We start from the raw sequence: 21,939 nt of genomic DNA, 5'->3' as shown, positions 1-21,939 counted from the left end.
ATATATATATATATATATATATATATATATATATATATATATATATATATATATATATATATATATATACATATATATATATATATATTGAGAGGGATCTCAATTTTGCGCGTGATCAAGATATTCCTATGATTCCACGGGGAAAATGAAACACGATAAGTTTTCTTATCGTGTTTCATTTTCCCTGTGGACTCATAGGAATATATATATATATATATATATATATATATATATATATATATATATATATATATATATATATATATATATATATATATCCCTGGGGATAGGGGAGATAGAATGCTTTCCACGTATTCCCTGCACGTCGTGAAAGTCGACTAAATGGGAAGGGAACGGAAGCTGGAAATCCTCCTCTCCCGTTTTCTTAATTTTTCAAACGAAGGAACAGAGAAGGAAGCCAAGTGAGGACATTTAATCCGGGGCTCAGGCCTAAGGCAACCTCGCCGACGCGGGAAACCGCGAATGTGAATGAAAAAAAAAAAAAAAAAAAAATATATATATATATATATATATATATATATATATATATATATATATATATATATATATATATATATATATATATATATATATGTATGTATTAAGGGAAACAGTGATGGCCTGGGCAAGAAATGCTTGCGGCATGAGAATGGTGGGAGGTGGGCAGATTAGAAAGGGTAGTGAGTGGGGGAATGAAGAATTAAAATTGTTAATGAAAGAGAAGTGAGAGGCGCTTGAACGATTTTTGCAGGAAAGTAGTGTAAATGATTGGGAGATGTATAAAAGAAAGGGCAGGTCAAGAGAAAGGTGCAAGTGGTGAAAAAGAAGGCAAATGAGAGTTGGGGTGAGAGTGTATCATTAAATTCTAGGGAGAATAAAAAGATGTTTTGGAAGGAGGTAAATAAAGTGCGTAAGACAAGAGAACAAACGGAAACATCGGTGAAGGGGCAAATGGGGAGGTAATAACAAGTACTGATGAAGTGAGAAGGAGATGGAGTGAGTACTTTGAAGGTGTGCTGAATGTGTCTGATGATAGAGGGACAGATATATGGTGTTTTGGTCGGGGTGGTGTGCGAAGTGAGAGGGTTAGGGAGAATGGTTTGGTGAGCAGAGAAGAGGGAGTGAAAGCTTTGCCGAAGATGAAAGCCGGCAAGGCGGAAGGTTTGGATGGTATTGCGGAGGAATTTATAAAAAAAAAGTAGTGACTGTGCTGTAGATTAGTAGGTAAGGATATTCAATGTATGTTTCGATCATGATAAAGTTCCTGAGGATTGACGGAATGCATGCATAGTGTCATTATACAAAGGCAACGGGGATAAATTACATAGGTATTAATATGTTGAGTATCCCTTAGAAATTGTATGAAAGGGTATTGATTGAGAGGGTGAAGGCATGTACAGAGCATCTGATTGGAAAGAGCAGTGTGGTTTCAGAGGTGGTAGAGGATGTGTGGATCAGGTGTTTGCTTTGAAGAATGTACGTGAAACATTCTTAGAAAAACATATGGATTTCTATGCAGCATTCATGGATCTGGAAAAGGCATATGATAGGGTGGATAGAGATGCTTTGTGGAAGGCTTTAAGAGTATATGGTGCGGAAGGTAAGTTGCTAGAAGCGGTGAAAAGTTTTTACCAAGGATATAAGGCATGTGTACGAGTAGAAAGAGAGGAAAGTGATTAGTTCCCAGTGAAATACGGTTAGCTGCGGGGGTGCGTGATGTTTCCATGGTTGTTTAATTTGTTTATGGATTTGTTTATGGATGAGGTTGTTAGGAAGGTGAATGCAAGAGTTTTTGAGTGAGGGGCAAGTATGCAGTCTTTTGTGGACGAGAGGGCTTGGGAAGTGAGTCAGGTGTTCTTCGCTGATGATGCAGCTCTGGTGGCTGATCGGATGAGAAATTGAAGACGTTGGTGACTGAGTTTGGTAGTGTGTGACAGAAGGACGCGGAGAGTAAATGTGAATAAGAGCAACGTTATTAGGTTCAGTAGGGTTGAGGGACAAGTTAATTGGGAGATAAGTTTGAATGGAGAAAAACTGGGGGAAGTAAAGTGTTTTAAATATCTGGGAGCGGAATTAGCAGCGGATGGAACCATGGAAGTGGGAGTGAGTCACAGGGTGGGGAAGGGACGAAGGTTCTGGGAGCGTTGGAGAATGTGTGAAAGGCGAGAACTTTATCTCGGAGAGGAAAAATGGGTATGTTTGAAGGAATAGTGGTTCCAACAACGTTATATGGTTACAATCCATGGGCTTTAGATAAGATTGTGCAGAGGAGGATGGATGTGTTGGAAATGAAATGTTTGAGGACAATATGTGATGTGAGATGGTTTGATCGAATAAGTGATGAAAAGATAAGAGAGATGTGTGGTGATAAAAAGAGTGTGGTTGAGAGAGCAGAAAAGGGTGTATTGAAATTGTTTGGTCACATGGAGACAATGAGTGAGTAAAGATTGACAAAAGGGATATATGTGTCAGAGGTGGAGGGAACGAAGAAAAGTGGTAGACCAAATTGGAGGTGGAAGGATGGAATAAAAAAAATTTTGAGCGATCGGGGCCTGAACATAGAGGGGGGTGAAAGGCGTGCAAGGAAAAGAGTTGGATCGATGGTGTATACCGGGGTCAACGTGCTGTCAATAGATTGAACCAGGGCATGTGAAGCGTCTGGGGTAAACCATGGAAAGTTTTGTGGGGCCTGGATGTGGAAAGGTAGCTGTGGTTTCGGTGCCTTACACATGACAGGGATGGCGACGAGAATGAATGAAGGCAGCAAGTATGGATATGTAACTGCGCATATATGTATATGTCTGTATATGTATATGTATGTATACGTTGAAATTTACAGGTATGTATATGTGCGTGTGTGGGCGTTTATGTATATATGTGTATGTGGGTTGGTTGTGCCATTCTTTCGTCTGTTTCTCTGCGCTACCTCCCTAACGAGACAGCGACAAAATATAATAAATATATATATATATATATATATATATATATATATATATATATATATATATATATATATATATATATATATATGTATATATATATATATATATATATATATATATATATATATATATATATATATATATACACACACAGAGAAATGTTGAAGGCTCCAGTCACGGAAAAAAGTCCACATCACGGCAGGGCCTTAATTGAAATATTGAGAGAATTATGAAAGGTAAAAAGAAAAGATAAGGGAAAGTATTTAGGAATTTTGTAGAAAGTGGAATACCTCTCTTTGAAAATGTGCCTGGTCATAGTTAATAGGAAAGTCATGAGAAGTTAGGGAGTTCCAAAGCTTCGGGGAGTAAAGAAGGAAACCGGTATCAAAACAGCTGGAGTTCCCGACGGATACACACTTCATGTGACGCGACAACAAGTCGAGTTCTGCGTCGTGTAGGTAGTGGTGGGGACACACAAACAGCGAATTTGTGTGCTGGCTGAAACTGAAGCTCTAATCAAAGACATCTTATGAACGTTACATATATATATATATATATATATATATATATATATATATATATATATATATATATATATATATATATATATATAAAGACATTGATAAGATTGTCTTGATTAGGGCTTAAGTTGCCCTTGCTGTCTCAGCTTACACAGAATATCTAAGTTCTACTTAAGAAAGTGCAATAGAAAACAATGAAAGACCACCACAGAGAAGGTATCAAATCCGTTTCAGATTATTGCACTGCATGACACCATCCTGGCGGCACTGGAGCTGACCACTATCTAGAATGATGACGACAACTGGACAGTCATGAACTAAACAGATCCTTAAGGACATGAACCTCCTGGCTACCGGCATTATCAGCCCGACCCACACACCTTCCCTTAACATCTCGAAAGGAAAAAAAAGAAGACTCTATCGGCGTAACTCATGAGACACTGTAAGTGTCATTCAGTAATGTAGTAGCACAAGATTTAGAATATTACGGAAATTCAGAGTTTTCATCTCTCCTGCAGAGATGAATGTCAATGGCACCTGAGAATCTGCAGGCGATGAGAATGATAATGATTTTGTAGATCCGAGGGATTGCGCCGGGAACTCATTCACGTATACAGAGTTTTGTGATAAATATTTTGTCAGAAATACATAGAAGTGAAACAAATTAAAAGTCACGACAAAAATCATGGAATAACTCTGTGTTCACACAACCCTTCACGATGCTACAATGTTGATAGAATTTTTGATTTTTCAGAGACTGAACAGAAAACTATTTTGAAAATACAAGTTTTCCTTATTTCTGATGTCTATTCTGATTCACAGTTGTTGTTTAACCTTGACTTCTCTATTTACCGTTTGGGCTGAACGTTACTTCCAATTTTACTTCCGGTTCAGGCTCTGTGTAAACAAGGATTTGATGAAGACGAGACAAATCTATTTCTCTACTATGAATGGAGACGAGTCCTCTAGGACGCAACAGCTTCGAAAAATATTTAGTGTCATCTCCTTTATCTTCAGTGGTAGCAAAAACAATTAAGGCTTTTGTATAATATCATCTTAATATCCCAGGAATCCATCTGTGCGATTCCAGCAGCTTGGAAACTGCGCCCCGGTCAGTCGTAGAGAAAATGATGGACTACTGTAGAATGAGATGTTCCCCAGCGATATTTTCTGCTTTGCCTTAGATGACTATGATACACCCCTGCCGATGGTGACTTTTCTTATGTAGACTGATTACGGCAACACCAGACACACACACACACACACACACACACACACACACACACACACACACACATACACACACACACAATGGTTTATGTGTGATAGTTATTGGGAATATGAGGAAATATGTCTAGATACATTTCTTGTTAAGTTTTCTTATGTCTATAGAACGTTCACTAAGTCAATTGAACTGACTAATTTGATTGAAAATGACCATAACTGCCTTCATTATTTCTCCATTATTGAAACTGGCGATAAGTTGAGTAGCCTGTTAAAGATGAAAAATCATGGAACTGTACACGAGAATAGTTTACTACAACCTTGCATCCGGTTCCAGACTGAGAAAATCTTACGGGAACCCAAACTGTTCATTATGGTCCAATATTTCAGCTGCATGTTGTCAGTTGTAATGTTTCAAATGTTTTCATTCTACTTCAAAATGCTGGCTGTTCCCTAATTTATTACGCACGATACATTTACTCTTTCTTAGATTATACTTAAATGTTTGTAATACCAGTAACTATAGTATATGACCTTTTTGTGAAGTAGTTTTATCTTTCATCAATATACCCTTAAACGAAATTGTTTATATCATAATCAGCTCGTTATCCAGCAATAATGACACTCACATGAGTGGTGTTAACACTGACATGCGTAGAGGTGATACTTACATGCGCTGTGCTAACAAATATCAATTTAAATACTCATCAGAGACTGGCATTAAAGATAATGCTTCTCTGTAATGACAAAATCTACAGGCAAATTGAATATGTAGCGACAGAAAGTCCACTTGGCAGTTCTAGCAAGTGTCTCTAATATTCATCATTATCTTTATAACATCCCACTAACACCAGGACTTCCTTTTATTGAAAGAGTGCTCAAAATACTTTTATTGTTTTGATTCATCTGTTTATGGAATTCTAAAACTTGGAGCTAACTTAGCATCTAGACTGGCTGGTTGAGCATTCACTAAAAACATATAATATCTTAATTTTGCCAAAAGGCAGAATTTTCTTAAAAGTATAGTTAGAAAATATCGACACTAAAACGATTTTTCTTAAATACAAACCTGTGTAAACTTCCTACAATATTTTGATTAGATATGAACTCATACCAGCTGCATCAAAGAATATACTTTATGTTATCTTTAAAGGGCCTCATGAACATCTCTTCTAAAGTAGAACAAAACCGGAAATGTGAGATCATGAATCTTTAGATCCAACTATTTTACACTTCTACCAGATTGGTAGAAAACATTTACTCTTCAGAGATGAAAATCCCGTGCATTCATCCTTCTCTATGGTGTATATATATATATATATATATATATATATATATATATATATATATATATATATATATATATAGTTATCATTATTATTTAGCTTTGTCGCTGTCTCCCGCGTTTGCGAGGTAGCGCAAGGAAACAGACGAAAGAAATGGCCCAAACTACCCCCATACACATGTATATACATACACGTCCACACACGAAAATATACATACCTATACATCTCATGGTACACATATATACACACACACAGACATATACATATATACACATGTACATAATTCATACTGTTTGCTTTTATTTATTCCCATCGCCACATCGCCACACATGGAATAACATCCCCCTCCAACCTCATGTGTCCAATGTAGAGCTAGGAAAAGACAACAAAGGCCCCAATCGCTCACACTCAGTCTCCAGCTGCCACTTAATAATGCCCGAAACCACAGCTCCCACTCCATATCCAGGCCCCACACAACTTTCCATGGTTTACCCCTGACGCTTCACATGCCCTTATTCAATCCACTGACAGCACGTCAACCCCAGTGTACCACATCGATCCAATTCACTCATTTCCTTGCCCTCCTTTCACCCTCCTGCATGTTCAGGCCCCGATCACTCAAAATCTTTTTCACTCCATCTTTCCACCTCCAATTTGGTCTCCCACTTCTCCTCGTTCCCTCCACCTCCGACACATATATCCTCTTGGTCAATCTTTCCTCACTCATTCTCTCCATGTGCCCAAACCATTTCAAAACACCCTCTTCTGCTCTCTCAACCACGCTCTTTATACTTCCACACTTCTGTCTTACCCTTACATTACTTACTCGATCAAGGAACCTCACACCACATATTGTCCTCAAACATCTCATTTCCAGCACATCCACCCTCCTGTGCACAGCTCTATCCATAGCCCACGCCTCGAAACCATACAACATTGTTGGAAGCACTATTCCTTTAAACATAGCCATTTTTGCTTTTGGAGATAATGTTCTCGACTTCCACACATTCTTAGAGGCTCCCAGGATTTTCGTCCCCTCCCACACCCTATGATTCACTTCAGCTTTCATGGTTCCATCCGCTGCCAGATCCACTTCCAGATATCTAAAACACTTTACTTCCTCCAATTTTTCTCCATTCAAACTTACCTCCCAACTGACTTGACCCTCAACCCTACTGTACCTAATAACCTTGCTGTTATTCACAGTTACTCTTAACTTTCTTCTTTCACACACTTTACCAAACTCAGTCACCACCTTCTGCAGTTTCTCGCATGAATCAGCCACCAGCGCTGTATCATCAGCGAACAACAACTGACTCACTTCCCAGGCTCTCTCATCCACAACAGACAGCATACTTGCCTCTCTTTCCAAAACTCTTCCATTCACCTCTGTAATAACATCATCCATAAACAAATTTAATTATCATGGAGACATCTCACACCCCTGCCGCAAACCTACATTAACTGAGAACCAATCACTTTCCTCTCTTCCTACATGTACACATGGCTTACATCCTCGATAAAAACTTTTCACTGCTTCTAACAACTTGCCTCCCACACCATATATTCTTAATACCTTCCTCAGAGCATCTCTATCAACTCTATCATATGCCTTCTCCAGATCCATAAATGCTATAGACAAATCCATTTCCTTTTCTAAGTATTTTTCACATACACTCTTCAAAGCAAACACCTGATCCACACATCCTCTACCAGTTCTGAAACCACACTGCCCTTCCCCAGTCTGATGCTCTGTACATGCCTTCACCCTCCAATCAATACCCTCCCATATAATTTCCCATGAATACTCAACAAAACTTATACCTCTGTTTTTTTGCGCAATCACTTTCATCCCCTTTGCCTTTGTACAATGGCACTATGCAAGCATTCCGCCAACCCTCAGGCACCTCACCATGAGTCATACATACATTAAATAACCTTACCAACCAGTCAACAATACAGTCACCCCCTTTTTCAAATAAATTACACTGCAATACCATCCAAACCCGCTGCCTTGCCAACTTTCATCTTCCGCAAAGTTTTTACTACCTCTTCTTTGTTTACCAAATCATTCTCCCTAACCCTCTCACTTTGCACATCTCCTCAACCAAAACACCTTATATCTGCCACTCTATCATCAAACACATTCAACAAACCTTCAAAATACTCACTCTATCTCCTTCTCATATCACCACTACTTGTTATCACCTCCCCATTAGCCCCCTTCACTGAAGTTCCCATTGACTCCTTGTCTTACGCACTTTATATACCTCCTCCCAAAACAACTTTTTATTCTCCATAAAATTTAATGATACTCTCTCACCCCAACTCTCATTTGCCCTCTTTTTCACCTCTTGCACCTTTCTCTTGACCTCCTGCCTCTTTCTTTTATACATCTCCCACTCATTTGCATTATTTCCCTGCAAAAATAGACCAAATGCCTCTCTCTTCTCTTTCACTAATAATCTTACCTCTTCATCCCACCACTCACAACACTTTCTAATCCTCCCACTTCCCACGCTTCTCATGCCACAATCATCTTTTGCACAAGCCATCACTAATTCCCTAAATAAATCCCATTCCTCCCTCACTCCCCTTACCTCCTTTATTCTCACCTTTTTCCATTCTGCACTCAGTCCCTCCTGGTTCTTCCTCACACAAGCCTCCTTCCCAAGCTCACTTACTCTCGCCACTCTCTTCACTCCAACATTCACTTTTCTTTTCTACAAACCTCTACAAATCTTCTCTTTTGCCTCCACAAGATAATGAGCAAACATCCCTCCAGTTGCACCTCTCAGCACATTAACATCCAAAAGTCTCTCTTTCGCGCGCCTATTAGTTAATACGTAATCCAATAACGCTCTCTGGCCATCTCTCCTACTTCCATACGTATACTTATGTATATCTCTCTTTTTACACCAGGTATTCCCAATCACCAGTCCTTTTTCTGCACATACATCTACAAGCTCTTCACCATTTTCATTTACAACACTGAACACCCCATGTACACCAGTTATTCCCTCAACTGCCACATTACTCACCTTTGCATTCAAATCACCCATCACTATAACCCGGTCTCCTGCATCAAAACTACTAAAACACTCACTCAGCTGCTCCCAAAACACTTGCATCTCATGATCTTTCTTCTTGTGCCCAGGTGAATATGCATCAATAATCACCCATCTCTCTCCATCCACTTTCAGTTTTACCCACATCAATCTAGAGTTTACTTTCTTACACTCTATCACATACTCCCACCACTCCTGTTTCAGGAGTAGTGCTACTCCTTCCCTTTCTCTTGTCCTCTCACTAACCCCTGACTTTACTCCTAAGACATTCCGTAACCACTCTTCCCCTTTACCCTTGAGCTTCTTTTCACTCAGAGCCAAAACATCGAGGTTCCTTTCCTCAAACATACTACCTATCTCTCCTTTTTTCTCATCTTGGTTACATCCACACACATTTAGACACCCCAATCTGAGCCTTCCAGGAGGATGAGCACTCCCTACGTGACTCCTTCTGTTTCCCCTTTTAGAAAGTTAAAATACAAGGAGAAGAGGGTTTTTGCAGCCCCACGCTCCCGTCCCTTTTAGACGACAAGCGAGGAATGCGTGGGAAGTATTCTTTCTCTCCTATCTGCCTCACACTATATATATGTATATATATATATATATATATATATATATATATATATATATATATATATATATATATATATATATATATTTTTTTTTTTCTTTCAAACTACTCGCCATTTCCCGCACTAGCGAGGTAGCGCCAAGAACAGAGGACTGAGCCTCTGAGGGACTACCCTCACCTGGCCCAATTCTCTGTTCCTTCCTTTGGAAAATCAAAAAAAAAAAAAAACGAGAGGGGAGGATTTCCAGCCCCCCGCTCCCTCCCCTTTTAGTCGCCTTCTACGACACGCAGGGAATACGTGGGAAGTATTCTTCCTCCCCTATCCCCAGGGATAATATATATATATATATATATATATATTTATACATTTTTTTGTGTGTTGCACATAACAGCTGGAGGCTGGGTGTGAATGAGTATGGTCTTTTTTGTCTGTTTTCCTGGTGCAACCTCGCTGAAGCAGGATTCTGTTTCCTGTGGGGCAGGGTAGCGCCAGGAATGGGCGAAAGCAAGCATGAATATGCACATATGTATACATATGTATATGTCTGCGCAGGTGTATGTATATCTGTATATGAGTGGATGGACCATTCACAACCCGTTCCCTGGCACCACCTCGCTGACATGGGAAGACGATCAAGTATAATAATATATAAATTAATATATATATATCATTATACACACATTTGGTGGGATTTCTTTCTTTGGTGTTTTCAAGAAAAATCTGTAGCTGCTCAAAAGGTAACTAATGGCATTTTAATTGAGGGCTAATGTATGTAAGGTATAATGTTTATTCAAATGCTTTTTGGATATTAAATATCTGCTATCTGATGATCTTAACTCCTTAAAGTTAATCCTGATGAACAATGAGTTTTTATGTAACAAATTTTTCCTTATATTCTTTTAATTCATTTTATGCACATTCATCCCTTTGTCTAAAGGTGTGATACCCTCATTTATTGTAATTCATACCTGTAATATTAAGCAAAATTCACTTTTAACCCTTTGTGCAGTTCAGTTACAAAACTAATAATATTGGGAAGGATGGTACAGTATTTTAACAACTGATAGACTAGAACATCTGAGGGTGAACATGTTCAATTCAGTGGTATTTAACAAGAAATGCCCTCCTTAGATTTACAGATGCTATTCAGGGGTGTAATAATAAGGTTTTGCACTTATTCATAAAGACTATAGTCTCTATCAAGTGAAATCTTAACAATTACATTCAAAATGTGATATACAATCACATTCAACAATTCCGTGAAAATATATTCTTTTACTGCTTCTTTGTTATTATAAAAATATAAATCATAACAAAAACGTTGTAATTCAAACATATAAATACATACATAGTGCACTGTCTCTTTAAAACTTAAATGAAGTAAAACTTAAAGTTTCACATTTTATGAAATCTCCATTTGCAAAAACGATATAAAATGTATAAATATATATATATATATATATATATATATATATATATATATATATATATATATATATATATATATATATATATATATGAGAGTTGGGGTGAGAGAGTATCATTAAATTTTAGGGAGAATAAAAAGATGTTCTGGAAGGAGGTAAATAAAGTGCGTAAGACAAGGGAGCAAATGGGAACTTCAGTGAAGGGCGCAAATGGGGAGGTGATAACAAGTAGTGGTGATGTGAGAAGGAGATGGAGTGAGTATTTTGAAGGTTTTGTTGAATGTGTTTGATGATAGAGTGGCAGATATAGGGTGTTTTGGTCGAGGTGGTGTGCAAAGTGAGAGGGTTAGGGAAAATGATTTGGTAAACAGAGAAGAGGTAATAAAAGCTTTGCGGAAGATGAAAGCCGGCAAGGCAGCAGGTTTGGATGGTATTGCAGTGGAATTTATTGAAAAAGGGGGTGACTGTATTATTGACTGGTTGGTAAGGTTATTTAATGTATGTATGACTGATGGTGAGGTGCCTGAGGATTGGCGGAAAGCGTGCATAGTGCCTTTGTACAAAGGCAAATGGGATAAGAGTGAGTGCTCAAATTACAGAGGTATAAGTTTGTTGAGTATTCCTGGTAAATTATATGGGAGGGTATTGATTGAGAGGGTGAAGGCATGTACAGAGCATCAGATTGGGGAAGAGCAGTGTGGTTTCAGAAGTGGTAGAGGATGTGTGGACAGGTGTTTGCTTTGAAGAATGTATGTGAGAAATACTTAGAAAAGCAAATGGATTTGTATGTAGCATTTATGGATCTGGAGAAGGCATATGATAGAGTTGATAGAGATGCTCTGTGGAAGGTATTAAGAATATATGGTGTGGGAGGAAAGTTGTTAGAAGCAGTGAAAATTTTTTATCGAGGATGTAAGGCATGTGTACGTGTAGGAAGAGAGGAAAGTGATTGGTTCTCAGTGAATGTAGGTTTGCGGCAGGGGTGTGTGATGTCTCCATGGTTGTTTAATTTGTTTATGAATGGGGTTGTTAGGGAGGTGAATGCAAGAGCTTTGGAAAGAGGGGCAAGTATGAAGTCTGTTGGGGATGAGAGAGCTTGGGAAGTGAGTCAGTTGTTGTTCGCTGATGGTATAGCGCTGGTGGCTGATTCATGTGAGAAACTGCAGAAGCTGGTGACTGAGTTTGGTAAAGTGTGCGAAAGAAGAAAGTTAAGAGTAAATGTGAATAAGAGCAAGGTTATTAGGTACAGTAGGGTTGAGGGTCAAGTCAATTGGGAGGTAAGTTTGAATGGAGAAAAACTGGAGGAAGTAAAGTCTTTTAGATATCTGGGAGTGGATCTGGCAGCGGATGGAACCATGGAAGCGGAAGTGAATCACAGAGTGGGGGAGGGGCGAAAATCCTGGGAGCCTTGAAGAATGTTTGGAAGTCGAGAACATTATCTCGGATAGCAAAAATGGGTATGTTTGAAGGAATAGTGGTTCCAACAATGTTGTATGGTTGCGAGGCGTGGGCTATGGATAGAGTTGTGCGCAGGAGGGTGGATGTGCTGGAAATGAGATGTTTGAGGACAATGTGTGGTGTGAGGTGGTTTGATCGAGTAAGTAATGTAAGGGTAAGAGAGATGTGTGGAAATAAAAAGAGCGTGGTTGAGAGAGCAGAAGAGGGTGTTTTGAAATGGTTTGGGCACATGGAGAGAATGAGTGAGGAAAGATTGACCAAGAGGATATATGTTTCGGAGGTGGAGGGAACGAGTAGAAGTGGGAGACCAAATTGGAGGTGGAAAGATGGAGTGAAAAAGATTTTGAGTGATCGGGGCCTGAACACGCAGGAGGGTGAAAGGCGGGCAAGGAATAGAGTGAATTGGATCGATGTGGTATACCGGAGTTGACGTGCTGTCAGTGGATTGAATCAGGGCATGTGAAGCGTCTGGGGTAAACCATGGAAAGTTCTGTGGGGCCTGGATGTGGAAAGGGAGCTGTGGTTTCGGGCATTATTGCATGACAGCTAGAGACTGAGTGTGAACGAATGGGGCCTTTGTTGTCTTTTCCTAGCGCTACCTCGCACACATGAGGGGGGAGGGGGATGGTATTCCATGTGTGGCGAGGTGGCGATGGAAATGAATAAAGGCAGACAGTGTGAATTGTGTGCATGGGTATATATGTATGTGTCTGTGTGTGTATATATATGTGTACATTGAGATGTATAGGTATGTATATTTGCGTGTGTGGACGTGTATCAGCCACTAGCGCTGTATCATCACCGAACAACAACTGACTCACTTCCCATGCGCTCTCATCCACAACAGACTGCACACTTGCACATCTCTCAAAAAACTCTTGCATTCACCTGTCTAACAACCCCATTCATATACAAATTAAACAACCATGGAGACATAACGTACCCCTGCCATAAACCGACATTCATAGGGAACCAATCACTTTCCTCTCTTTCTACTCGTACACATGCCTTATATCCTTGGTAAAAACTTTTTACTGCTTCTAGCAACTTACCTCCCACACCATAAAGTCTTAAAATCTTCCATAATGCATCTCTATCAACCCTATCATATGACTTCTCCAGATCCATAAATGCTACATGCATATGCAACTGTTTTTCTAAGTATTTCTGATATGAATTCTTGAAGGCAAGCACCTGATCCACATATCCTCTACCACTTCTCAAACCACACTGTTCTTCCCCATTCTGATACTCTATACATGTCTTTACCCTCTCAATGGATACCCTCCCATATAACTTCCCAGGAATACCAAACAAACTTATTATGCCTCTGTCATTTGAACTCTCACCTTCATCCCCTCTGCCTTTGTACAATGGCACTATGCATGCATTTCGCCAATCCTCAGGCACTTCACCATGATCCATACATACACTGAATATCCTTACCAACCAATCAACACAGTCACCCCCTTTTGCTTTTGCTTTCATCTCCCGCATAGCTTTCACTACCTCTTCTATGTTTATCAAACCATTCTCCCAAACCCTCTCTTTTCGCACACCAGCCTGACCAAAACACCCTATATCTGCCACTATATCATCAAGCACATTTAACAAACCTTCAAAGTACGCACTCCATCTCCCTCTCAGTTCAGCACTGCTTGTTATCACCTCCCGATTTGCCACCTTCACCGATGTTCTCATTTGTTTTCTTGTCTTACGTACGTTATTTACATCTTTCCATTATATCTTTTATCATCCCAAAAATCTAATGATACTCTCAAACCACAACTTTAATGTGCCCTCTTTTTGACCTCCTGCTGCTTTCTTTTATACATGTCCCAGTCGTTTGCACTACTTCACAGCAAAAATTGTCCAAACGCCTTTCTCTTCTCTTTCACTAACAATCTTACTTCATCCTACCACTCACTACCCATTCTAACCTGCCCACCTCCTACCTTTCTCATGCCACATGTATTTTTTCGCAAACCATCACTGCTTCCCTAAATGTATTCCATTCCTCTCCCACTCCCCTTACGTCATTTGCTCTCACCTTTTGCCGTTCTACATTCAATCTCTCATGGTTCACGTGATTTAGTATCTGCTGATAACCACAAGGTAAATGAAATACGGTAAGTTCCCAAGTGCACTTTTGTGTAATGATCACATCGTCAGGGGAGATACAAGGACTAACCGTTACAAAAAATAAAGTTAAAAATCAGAAATTGTCAAAGGTACGGCAAATATATATGACTGAGTTTGGAAAAGTGTGTGGAAGAAGAAAGTTAAGAGTAAATGTGAATAAGAGCAAGATTATTAGGTACAGTAGGGTTGAGGGTCAAGTCAATTGGGAGGTGAGTTGGAATGGAGAAAAACTGGAGGAAGTGAAGTGTTTTAGATATCTGGGAGTGGATCTGGCAGCGGATGGAACCATGGAAGCGGAAGTGGATCATAGGGTGGGGGAGGGGGCGAAAATCCTGGGGGCCTTGAAGAATGTGTGGAAGTCGAGAACATTATCTCGGAAAGCAAAAATGGGTATGTTTGAAGGAATGGTGGTTCCAACAATGTTGTATGGTTGCGAGGCGTGGGCTATGGATAGAGTTGTGCGCAGGAGGATGGATGTGCTGGAAATGAGATGTTTGAGGACAGTGTGTGGTGTGAGGTGGTGTGATCGAGTGAGTAACGTAAGGGTAAGAGAGATGTGTGGAAATAAAAAGAGCGTGGTTGAGAGAGCAGAAGAGGGTGTTTTGAAGTGGTTTGGGCACATGGAGAGGATGAGTGAGGAAAGATTGACCAAGAGGATATATGTGTCGGAGGTGGAGGGAACAAGGAGAAGAGGGAGACCAAATTGGAGGTGGAAAGATGGAGTGAAAAAGATTTTGTGTGATCGGGGCCTGAACATGCAGGAGGGTGAAAGGAGGGCAAGGAGTAGAGTGAATTGGAGCGATGTGGTATACCGGGGTTGATGTGCTGTCAGTGGATTGAAGCAGGGCATGTGAAGCGTCTGGGGTAAACCATGGAAAGCTGTGTAGGTATGTATATTTGCGTGTGTGGACGTATGTATATACATGTGTATGGGGGGGGGGGGGTTGGGCCATTTCTTTCGTCTGTTTCCTTGCGCTACCTCGCAAACGCGGGAGACAGCGACAAAGTATAATAAAAATAAAAAAAATATATATATATATATATATAAGGACTGTGCTAGTTCTGCTCTTACGAAATGAAAATAGGACAAACCATTTTTGAGTACAGACGTTGGCAAGAGGACTTGTAACAATAAACAATATGAGATTAGTAACGAAACATTCCAGGAACGTCATGTAAGGATGAATGGAATTTAATATAACTCTCTGAGAAATTCCATAATGCATGTGAAGGCTTGTACCCAGTTTAAGTCTATAGCGAGGGAAGAAGATTTTGTGACCTCTGAATATGTGAGGGGCATGGGACGTAGGAGACAATGTAAGCAACACATAAACTTAAACAGAGCCATCATGTTATAGGTCACAGCAGAAATAGATGTAAGAGTTTTGTGTTACTTTGTGTGAAGAGCTGGAAATATTTATGTGCTTACACATCCACCACCCACACACACACACACACACACACACACACACACATTCATACAGTTGCCAGTAAGAGTGGCCTTCTAAAGAAATATATTACCACATGATGCCAAGTATACGTGGGAAACAAAAAACAGAAAGGAATATATTAATTTACAAGAGGAGGAAGACAATCTCGACTGTTGGTTCGATATATTGTTAACGAAATTCAACTCGAACTGTAAAGTAATGAGGTTGGGACATAGTGAAAGAGGGTCTCGATATGTACATTGTCTAACTGGAAATAAATCGTAGAAATCTGTGCGTGAGAGGGATTCACGAGTCGGGATTGCGTCGCATTGGCGATAATTCAAGGAACTCAGACCAACTGTCTGCTGGCGAATATAAAAATTGCATTCAGGCATATGGTTTAGGAAATATTCAGCAAGCTGTTTGCATCCTATATCAGGATAAAACTAGAATATATATATATATATATATATATATATATATATATATATATATATATATATATATATATATGTACACAAATGATGTAAGGCATGTATACGAGTAGGAAGAGAAGAAAGTGACTGGTTCCCAGTAAATGTCAGTTTGCGGCAGGGTGTTTAATTCTTTTATGGTTTGGGTAGTTAGGGAGCTGACTGCAAGAATTTTAGAGAAAGGGGCAAGTATGCAGTCTGTTCTAGATGAGAGGGTTCTAGAAGTGAGTCTGTTGTTGTTCGCTGATGATACAAAGCTGGTGGCTGACTCGGGTAAGAAACTGCAGAAGTTGGTGACTGAATTTGGCAGTGTGAGAAAAAAGAAAGTTGAGAGTAAATGTGAATAAGACCAAGGTTATTAGGTTCAGTAGGGGTGAGGGACAAGTTAATTGGAAGGTAAGTTTGAATGGAGAAAAAAGGTAGGAAGTGAGAAGTTTTAGATATCTGGGAGTGGACGTAGTAGTGGATGGAACCAAGAAAGCGGAAGTGAGTCACAGGGTGGGGGAGGGAGCGAAGGTTCTGGAAGCGTTGAAGAATGTGTGGAAGGCGAGAACATTATCTCGGAGAGCAAAAATGGGTAAATTTTAAGGAATAGTGGCTCCAACAATTTTATGTGGTTGCAAGGCATGGGCTATCGATAAGGTTGTGCGGAGGAGGGTGAATGTACTGGAAATGAAATGTATGAGGACAGTATGTGGTGTGAGGTGGTTTGATTGAGTAAGTAATGAAAAGGTGAGAGAGATGTGCGGTAATAAAGAGTGCGGTTGAGAGAGCAGATGAGGGTGTATTGAAATGGTTTGGACACAAGGAGAGAATGAGTGAGGAAAGATTGACCAAGAGGCTATATGTGTCAAAGGTGGAGGGAACGAGAAGTGGGAGACCAAATTGGAGATGGAAAGATGGAGTGAAAAAGATTTTGAGCGAGGCCTGAACATGCAGGAGGGTGAAAGGCGTGCAAGGAATAGAGTGAATTGGAACGATGTGGTATACCAGGGTCGACGTGCTGTCAATGGAGTGAACCAGGGCATGTGAAGCGTCTGGGGTAAACCATGGAAAGTTCTGTGGGGCCTGGATGTGGAAAGGGAACTGTGGTTTCGGTGCATTATACATGGCAGCTAGAGACTGAGTGTGAAAGAATGTGGCCTTTCTAGTCTTTTCCTAGCGCTACCTCGCGCACACGCGGGGGGAGGAGGTTGTCATTTCATGTGTGGAGGGGTGGCGATGGGAATGAATAAGGGCAGACAGTATGAATTATGTACATCTGTATATATGTGTATGTATGAGATGTATAGGTATGAATATGTGCGTGTGTGAACGTGTATGTATATACATGTGTATGTGGGTGGGTTGGGCCATTCTTTCGTCTGTTTCCTTGCGCTACTTCGCTAACGCGGAAGACAGCGACAAAGTATAATAAATATAATATAATACTGCAGTGGGTAACAGTGAAACACGTGATCTAATATTCGCGGATAACCACGAGGAAAATGTAACTCGATAAGTTCCCACGTGCAACATCTCGTGTAATCACATTATCGGGGGAGATACAACAATGAGATAGAGGAGCTACATCAGTTGCTATACATATATGAGAGGTAGAGCTAAGACGCCATTGGTACACAAGTGTTTATTGTTTGTGGTGTGTGGTTATGGAGCGGTGCTTGTTATAAGATTTATCATGTAGACAAAACAGGACTCTATTTACAACTCTGCCTACGAGAAATCAATACAGTCCTTATAGATCTTTACTAATATTCATGTTACAATTCTTTGTGTATTTAAGGAAAAGATTCACTGATAATTCTCTTGTGTAGGGAGGTACAAGGTATAGATTAGCACTATTCCGGTAAGTACAATAGTCGTAGTATCTAACATGATTGTAGAAAGCATTTTAATTTTCTACTGTTCTTATACAATATCTATACTGCTATAGTCTAACGAAGAGATCCCTACCAGTCTGCCCAATATAAAACATATTATAACCATTAAAAAGAATTTTGTAAATATAACGCCTGGAATTTTCTGGAGAGCTTTTGATAAAGATATTCTTGATTTTATTGTTATGGATGAACGCTACATTTAGTGATGCTTATATCTGAGTTCCTAACGGATTCATAGCCTTTATTGTAAGCGTAGCCCTCTCTAATGTTAAGAAAAACAATTTTGTACCGACGGCGTCTTAGCTCCGCATCTCTTTATATATATATATACATATATATATATATATATATATATATATATATATATATATATATATATATATATATATATATATATATATATATAAACACACACACACACACACACACACACACACACACACACACATATATATATATATATATATATATATATATATATATATATATATATATATATATATATATATATAAACACACACACACATATATATATATATATATGTATATATATATATATATATAATATATATATATATATATATATATATATATATATATATATATATATATATATATATCATTTATGGAACTGGAGAAAGCATATGATAGAGTTGATAAAGATGCTCTGTGGAAGGTATTAAGAGTATATGGTGTGGGAGGCAAGCAATTAGAGGCAGTGAAAAGTTTTTATCGAAGATGTAAGGCATGTGAGCGAGCGGGAAAAGAGGAAAGTGATTGGTTCTCAGTGAATGTCGGTTTGCGGCAAGGGTGCGTGATGTCTCCATGGTCGTTTAATTTGTTTATAGATGGGGTTGTTAGGGATGTGAATGCAAAAGTTTTGGGGAGAGGGGCAAGTATGCAGTCTGTTGTGGATGAGAAAGCTTGGAAAGTGCGTCAGTTGCTGTTCGCTGATGATACAGAGCTGGTGGCTGATTCGAGTGAGAAACTGCAGAAGCTGGTGACTGAGTTTGGCAAAGTGTGTGAAAGAAGAAAGGTGACAATAAATGTGAATAAAGCAAGGTCATTAGGTTAAGTAGGGTTGAGTCTTTAAGGGACAAGTAAATTGAAAGGTAAGTTTGAATGGAGAAAAATTGGAGGAAGTGAAGTATTTTAGTTATCTGGAAGTGGATTTGGCAGCGGACGGAACCATGGAAGCGGAAGTGAGTCACAGGGTGGGGAAGGGTGCGAAGTTTCTGGGAGCGGTGAAGAATGTGTGGAGGCGAGAACATTATCTCGGAAAGGAAAAATGGGTATGTTTGAAGGAAAAGTGGTTCCAACAATGTTATATGGTTGTAAGGCATGGGCGGTAGATAGGGTTGTGCGGAGGAGGGTGGATGTGTTGGAAATGAGATGTTTGAGGACAATATGTGGTGTGAGGTGGTTTGATCGAGTAAGTAATGAAAGGTGAGATAGATGTTCGGTAATAAAAATAGTGTGGTTGAAAGAACAAAAGAAGGTGTGTTGGAATATTCGCCATTTACTCTTAATACCTTTCACAGAGCATCTCTATCAACTCTATCATATGCCTTCTCGAGATTCATAAATGCTACATAGAAATCTATTTGTTTTTCTAAGTATTTCTCACATACATTCTTCAAAGCAAACACCTGACCCACACATCCTCTACGACTTGCGAAACCACACTGCTCTTCCCTAAGCTGATGCTCTGGACATGCCTTCACCCTCTCAATCAATATCGTCCATTTAATTTCCAAGGAATACTCAACAAACGTATACATCTGTAATCTGAACACTCACCTTTATCCCATTTGCCTTTTTACAGTGGCACTATCCATACATTCCGCCAGTCCACAGGCCAATTCACCACGAACTATACATACAATGAATATCCTTACCAACCAGTCAACAGCACAGTCATCCCCTTTTTAAATAAAGTCCACTGCAATACCATCCAAACCCACCCTAGCCTAAGCAGCTTTCATCTTCCGCAAAGCTTCCACTACCTCTTATCTGTTTACCAAACCATTCTCCCTGACCCCTCTCATTTCGCACACCATCTCGACCAAAATACCCTATATCTGCCACTCTATCATCACACACATTTAAGAAACATTAATATGTGTTGGAATGGTTGGGACATATGGTGAGAATGAGTGAGGAAAGATTGACAAAGAGGATATATGTGTCAGAGTTGGAGGAATGAAGGAGAAGCGGGAGACCAAATTGGAGGTGGAAGGATGGACTGAAAAACATTCTGAGTTATCGGGACCTGAACATACAGAAGGGTGAAAGGTGTGCAAGGAAGCAATAGATTGAATTGGAACAATTTGGTATACCGGGGGATGGACGTGCTATCAATGCACTGAACCATCACATGTTTACCAAATGGCGTCCTAGCTACGTCTCTTCGTTGTAATTCAACTGACTGTTATATTTCTCTCATGTGTCTCCCCTGATGATGTGATTATTACAAGAAAGTGTACTTGGGAACGTAATCACGTTTCATTTTCCCCGTGGACCCATAGGAATATATATATATATATATATATATATATATATATATATATATATATATATATATATATATATATATATATATATATATACATTTATTCATCTAGTTATTTATTATACTTTGTCGCTGTCTCCCGCGTTAGCGAGGTAGCGCAAGGAAGCAGACGAAAGAGTGGCCCAACCCACCCACATACACATGTATATGCATACACGTCCACACACGCCAAATCCACTCCCAGATATCTAAAACACTTCACTTCCTCCAGTTTTTCTCCATTCAGACTTACCTCAAAGTTGACTTGTCCCTCAACCCTACTGTACCTAATAACCTTGCTCTTATTCACATTTACTCTCAGCTTTCTTCTTTCACACACTTTACCAAACTCAGTCACCAGCTTCTGCAGTTTCTCACCCGAATCAGCCATCAGCGCTGTATCATCAGCGAACAACAACTGACTCACTTCCTAAGCTCTCTCATCCATAACAGACTGCGTACTTGCCCCTCTTTCCAAAACTCTTGCTTTCACCTCCCTAAGAACCCCATCCATAAACAAATCAAACAACCATGGAGACATCACGCATCCCTGCCGCAAACCAACATTCACTGAGAACCAATCACTTTCTTCTCTTCCTTACTCGTACACATGCCTTACATCCTCGATAAAAACTTTTCACTGCCTCTAACAACTTGCCTCCCACACCATATATTCCTAATACCTTCCACAGAGCATCTCTATCGACCCTATCATATGCCCTCTCCAGATCCATAAATGCTACATACAAATCCATTTGCTTTTCTGAGTATTTCTCACATACATTCTTCAAAGCAAACACCTGATATACCACTTCTGAAACCACACTGCTCTTCCCCAATCTGATGCTCTGCACATGCCTTCACCCTCCCAATCAATACCCTCCCACATAATTTCCCAGGAATACTCAACAAACTTATACCGCTTACACCACCTCGACCAAAACACCCTATATCTGCAACTCTAT

Source organism: Panulirus ornatus, chromosome 20 (assembly GCF_036320965.1).
Source record: "Panulirus ornatus isolate Po-2019 chromosome 20, ASM3632096v1, whole genome shotgun sequence".
NCBI lineage: Eukaryota > Metazoa > Arthropoda > Malacostraca > Decapoda > Palinuridae > Panulirus > Panulirus ornatus.
The sequence above is the reverse complement of the archived record's forward strand: the minus strand, read 5'-3'. Positions refer to the sequence as shown.